We start from the raw sequence: 6,344 nt of genomic DNA on the forward strand, positions 1-6,344 counted from the left end.
TGTGTGGGCGTGTTGGCGTACGTGTGTGCATGTTGGCGTACATGTGTGCGTGTTGGCGTGTGTGTGGCGTCGTGCGTGTGTCCGGTGGTCTGGCGTATGTGTGGCGTCGCAGCGTGTAGTGTGTCGGGAAAATGTGCAGCCGTGTGGCGTAACGTGCGTGCTGATCTGGCGTACGTGTCGGCCAGGTGTTGGCCGGGGCTGTGTGTGAGGACGTCGTGGCTGCGACCGTGTGTCGCTTGTTGGGTACGTGTGTGCGTGTTGGCGTACGTGTGGGCGTGGTTTGCGTATGTGTGGGCGTCGTGCGTGTGTCCGTGTTGGCGTATGTGTTGGGGCGTGTTGGCGTACGTGTGGGCGTGCGTACATGTGCGCGTGTTGGCGTATCATGTTATGTGTGTGCGTATGTGTGTGCGTGTTGACGGGGTTTGTGTGTGCGTGTTGCGTACGTGTGTGCATGTTGGCGTGTGTGTGGGCCGTGTGGCGTACGTGTTGTGGCGTGTTGCGTTACGTGTGTGCGTTGTTGGGGTACGTGTGGTTGCGTGCGTACATGTGGCGGTGTTGCGTATCATGTTATGTGTGGGCGTACGTGTGTGCGTGTTGACGTATGTGTGGGCGTGTTGGCGTACGTGTGTGCATGTTGGCGTACATGTGTGCGTGTTGGCGTATCATGTTATGTGTGGGCGTACGTGTGTGCGTGTTGACGTATGTGTGGGCGTGTTGGCGTACGTGTGTGCATGTTGGGTACATTTGCAGCTGTGTTGGCGTATCATGTTAATGTGTGGGCGTCACGTAGTGTGCGTGTTGACGTATGATGTGGGCGTGTTGCGTATAGTGTGTGGCATGTTGGCTGTACTTTGCGCGTGTTGGGCGTATCATGTTATGTGTGGCGCGTACGCTGTGTAGCGTGTTGACGTATGTGTGGGCCGTGTTGGCGTATGTGTGGGCGTGTTTTCGTATGTGTGGGCGTGTTGGCGTACGTGTGTGCAATGTTGCGTACGTGTGTGCATGTTGGCGTGTGTATGTGCGTGTTGGCGTGTTTTGTGTGTGCGGTGTTGGCGTATGTGTGTGATGTTGGCGTGTGTGCTGTGCGTGTTGGCGTACGTGTGTGCATGTTGAGTGTGTGTGTGCGTGTTGGCGTGTGTTGTGTGCGTGTTGGCGTATGTGTGGTGTTGGCGTAATGTGGTGGGTTGGGCGTATGTGTGGGGACGTACGTGTGTATGTGTGTGTGTGCGAGAGATCATCTTCGTCCGTAAGATACACACATCGGCCGACGCCGCCTGTATAACAAAATAGATCTGACCAAACGCGGTAAAGAATGCGATGATTCCGCGTGTAATATCATATATATATATATATATATATATATATATATCCAGTTTATTTATATAAGTATATCAGCGAAGTGCAATAATAATATAGATTATTCGTGGATCAATAGATTATAATCTATTATTATTCACTCCTGTATATATATATCAGGGGTTAATGATGACGCAAATTGTCATTATTAACCCGTGATATTTATATATATATATATATAAATATATGGTAATTTTAGGCTGTAGGCCATATAATATAAAATTACCATACACGTGCTAATTGGCAACAGTTTTGCGCAATCACGGTAGCGATAACAACTGTTATTTTTCCATCAAAATCACAACAAGAGTCGGGAGAAATGACAGCGGCTAGTATACAGAGGGTATTGGAATTCAGCAGACCGACTAATCAAGGCTCGGATCAAGGCGAAGGTCGCTACGCGGATAGTCACGGACCGGCTACTACCGGCCGCCATTTCTTTGCTTCTCTCGCTTCTGTGTGGATCGTTATCATTGCCGCTGCACGTGATGTGCACGTGCACCGTCCTCGGCTGTCTGCCTTTATCTCTACGTTTAGAATAATTGGTAAACGATAAAAACGATATCTTGGTAAATCGGTGTGTGCGTCTTTACTCCTACTATTCGTAATATTATATTCTATTTTCATTAATTAATTAATTAATATTATATTGCTGCCTTAGCGATGGATTCCTCCTATTATCCGCTTGTCATGCATGGCCTGATCGTCGTTATATCTGAAAGGTCCATGTGTTGAGCAGTCTGAAACCGCTGTTTACGGTAGCTAGCGTAATTAACATTACTTTTCAGACACACTCGCGTTGGCGTATGTCAGTCTTGTGTCTTCGCAGCTGACGATAATTAATAGATTCGAAAAATAATCAATGGTTCGTAAGTTTACGTATATTTTCGATTATAAACATCCTGATGCAAACGCATTATGTTTTCAAACGATATTTGGGTGGGATCAGGTGGGATGTCGTTATCTGTGATTCTGGGGTAATAAGACGATTCGCCTATAACGCCTGTACGATTCGCCGCAACGCCGGTCAAGGAATAGTACGCTAGAGGATCACCAGGTGGCTGGTAATTTCTAAGCTTGTTTATGTGATGTTCTTTGCATAGACATGTAGCAGAGGAATATAGTATATTGTTTGGCAAAAAAAATCACTGTTTATACGAATAGGATTATATGTCCCCTTATAAGTATCGAATCTATTTATACTGACTTATATGGGTATTGATAATGATACTGTAAGTAATGGTGCTCACGGGACCGTGGTTTCAGTATTGATGTGGGTTTTACAGCACCCAGAAACAATGCACTGGATTAAGTTCAATGTAGATCCCTGTGTTTTCGTTTGTCTGTACTTATAAATACATATGCATTATACTTGTCTGTAAAATATTAGTTAGATAAGAATCGTTAGATGATATAATCGTAGGACATTAACAGTTGTCTTTCCTTACACTACCCTTCAATGAGAATAAAATTAAACGAGAAACTTCATTTAAAAATGTTATTCCTCTTCTATAACGTTTGAAAATTTCTTGCACGTCATAAAAAAATTTACAATTTTTATCATGCAAATAAAAAATTATCTATCCCATTTGAGCCCTTTTAGATTTGTAATCATTTATTGTAAGACCGCGAATAGCAAATACTGGCACACTACAAAACACAACACACGCACGGCACGAACGACCATACTCGCCGCCAAACACAACACACCGCACGCACGACCATACCGTAAGCCGCCCGCCAAACACAAACACAGCGCACCCGACCATACGCGTACCCGCCCGCCAAACAAACACAGCACGCACGCACGACCATACCGTACCCGCCAGCCAAACACAAAAAATGAAATCAAAGAACGGTTGAGATAGTAAACTCATAATACAAAACGGCATTTTATTGATGCCATAAAGTAGCTAGCAGAAAACGGACACGTCTCTTTTGCCATTCATTCAACTGTCTCGGCTTACTGTCCACCATAAAAAGCTAATAACAGCACATCTTGTACAAGAAGGCTATAACCGGAATCCATACATTTTCTAATAGGATCATAAGTGACGGCCCTGAATGAAGGTCAGATTACAGCAAGTGACCCCTGATGAAGGCGCACAAGAGCCCAATGTAAGCTGTTCGACGTCAGACAACGAACCGCTACAGACGAGATGCATAGAATGACGTCATGCGCAACCTATCTCTATGCGCACCGGTGCCATAGCGAAAACGCTACAACTGCTGGCACCTACGTGTATTGCATGTACATACAGCTGCGCCAACTACGTGTATTGCAGTTGAACTACACTGCGCACCTAATGTATTGCAGTGCACGACCACTGTTTGCCACGTGTATTGCAGTGCACGACATTGTTACCTCCTACGTGTATTGCAGTGAACTATACCTGCGGCCACCTAAGTGTATTGCAGTGCACTACACTGTTACCAACCCCCGGTGTATTGCAAGTGTGCGCGTCGCCATTCAATACAACCCGTGCCCCGAAACTCACGAAATAAATCAGGAAGACGTTTCGAATCGCTGCGTGTAGCCGAGGTATTATATAAAACACGGCTCCACCTCGAGCTGATATATGTATGGTTGATATCATATCACACATTGCACTCAGTCGGCGTGGCTCCATCTGCAGCAACCTCCGGGTTATGGAGGACAGCCCATTGGCTACACGGGTAGAGCTGGCAGCCGCTATATGGATGGCAGCCAGCAGATGCACGGCGCAGCATTTTCGCGGTATTTGTTCACCGCCGAGAGAAGCATCAGGATCGCTTTTGCGTGCGAGAGAGTAGAGTAGAGTAGAGCACGATGCGCAAGTTTAGAGACATTCGACAGACGGTGATCACCTCCATTCATCCCCGGTCAATCTCACGGCACCCAGCTGGGCTCTACCTCACTCTACAACCACGCAGCAAATGGCACTCTGTAAATGAGGGGTCGCGCCGTCGTCAGAAGCAGTTTACAATCGCTAGAGCGTGAGCCTTTGACAAGAAAAGGTCGTCGTCATTTCATCATCGCATTGCACACAGACTTGAACATTGACTTAATGCAGCACTAGACAGCACGCCCCCTTTCCTCCTTCCTACGCTCGACCGCCCCCTCCTTATTTGAATAATGCACGTTGATAAATTCTACGTGCGCGGCCCGGTCAATCTCAGTGGGGTTTATCTATAATCAGGGCCGGTAGCAGGAGATAATTAGCATATTTTAATCACGTGTTTGTGTTATACCAATGCAGATGTAATGTGCGCCTGTTCGTGACGTCTCATTCTGCAGCTGGCGAAGAAGATGGTGAAGGAGGAGAAAGGGGAGAAAGGGAGAAGGTGGTGGAGAATGAGGAGGGAGAAGCTGGTGGAGAAGGAGGAAGAGATGAAGGGAGAAGGTGGTGGAGAAAGAGGAGGGAGACAGGAAGGGAGAAGGAGAAAGGTGGTGAGGANGAGAGAGAGAGAGAGAGAGAGAAAGAGAGAGAGAAAGAGAGAGCGTGCGAGAGACAGAGAGAGAGAGCGTGCGAGAGACACAGAGAGAGACCTAAGAATAAACATGCGCGCACGCGTGCACACACAGAAAGGCGAAGGATAATAGCGGGGAAAAGGAAAGGAGTGAGAGAGAGAGAAGACAGAGGGGAGACAGGAAGGCAGAGAGGAGAAAGAAGAAGGCAAGTAGGAGAGAGAGGAACGCAGAGAGGGAGAGAGAGAGAGCGCGCGAGAGAAGCACGGACGCGAACAAGTTTGGGTTTAAAAACTTAAATCTAACCTAATTCTTTAGCCTGCCAGTATGTTCAACATATGAAGCGCGCATATATGAATGAATCACTTGGACTTTCGTCACGCCGTGACGGGCTTCTCTCTTGCGAGATATATCACGGTCAGTATACACGTGGTCCGAAGAGTCCCCGCCATGTTCTCTCTGTGTTTCTGTCGTCAAAGATTCAAGCTGTGATCAAGACACAACTTCGAATGCGCACAATTACAGCTAACGTGAGTAAATAAATATACAGGAATTCTTGCTCAACTGAAGCTTCCGTAGTTGTTATAATTTCATACTTAATTCATGTCGTTTACTCGTTTAATTACAGCATATAAATGGATTAATCAGGATAACACACACATACCTGACTGAGTTAAATTGTAAGTACCCTTTTCATGCGTTATATTTGCATAAAGATGCGTGGTTATAGTATGACTTAGTGATAGGGTATAATTAACGGTAAAGTCTATATGTCAGGCATTGTCCATCGCCAGACTGGAGGATACGGAGATTTATGACGTTTTCGAGGCAGCGTCGTGCAATGATTGAGTGGTTACCGGTCTCCAGTTGAACATACCAAGAGGTGCACAGAGATATACGTAGGTGTTATTATATGAGATATATATATATATATATACAACATTTATAATATATATAATTATTGTCCATTATACCTGTTAACCTGTCAGCCTGGGCAACATTGCCAAATAGTCGATATGTGAGTCAATCACCCCTGATTAGTTCTCCACTTTTCTGAGTTCATGTAAACCAGATATTAAATTCGTGCACGTCAAATTTCTAGTGCAAATCACGTCGCTGAAGGACACGGAGAATCAACATGTTTTCGAGGCAACGTCGTGCACCGCTCGCCAGTTGAGCATACCAAAAAGTTCATTTTTAACGTAGGTACTATTTATTATACTATAGCACACATATGTTATGAATCTATATCATGAATCTGCTGGTGTTTTCTAGCATTAGCGATATGTTGCAGGTACTAGATTGTGTGGTATAGTGTATATATGGTATATATTTAACGTACGCTGACTATTGGGAGAGGTTATACGGGTTATTATGGGGTTTATAGTGAGAATGAAAGGAAGCTATAATTAATTTGGACTAGGATATTCGCAGAATGTATTTACAAACGAAATTTTAGAACCATTTTGTTCGTAACTCGGCTGTGCCTTGTAGAGTAGGAAGTGGAGAGAGAGAGAGAGAGAGAGAGAGAGAGAGAGAA

General features: G+C 45.3%; 1 long non-coding RNA gene across 5 annotated transcripts; it reads left to right on the forward strand.

The window, feature by feature from the left end:
- Positions 1-5,096: 5,096 nt before the first annotated feature.
- Positions 5,097-5,987, forward strand: LOC106811340. 5 transcript variants are annotated; one of them, XR_001394132.1, is made up of 4 exons: positions 5,097-5,334; positions 5,433-5,484; positions 5,570-5,703; positions 5,907-5,987. It is a non-coding gene; the product is annotated as an uncharacterized LOC106811340 (long non-coding RNA). The 5 variants fall into 5 exon arrangements; XR_001394130.1 differs by having other exon boundaries at positions 5,117-5,334; positions 5,582-5,703; XR_001394133.1 differs by having other exon boundaries at positions 5,118-5,334; positions 5,599-5,703.
- Positions 5,988-6,344: the final 357 nt, after the last annotated feature.

Source organism: Priapulus caudatus, unplaced genomic scaffold (genome assembly GCF_000485595.1).
Source record: "Priapulus caudatus unplaced genomic scaffold, Priapulus_caudatus-5.0.1 Scaffold529, whole genome shotgun sequence".
Classification (NCBI taxonomy): Eukaryota; Metazoa; Priapulida; class Priapulimorpha; order Priapulimorphida; family Priapulidae; genus Priapulus; species Priapulus caudatus.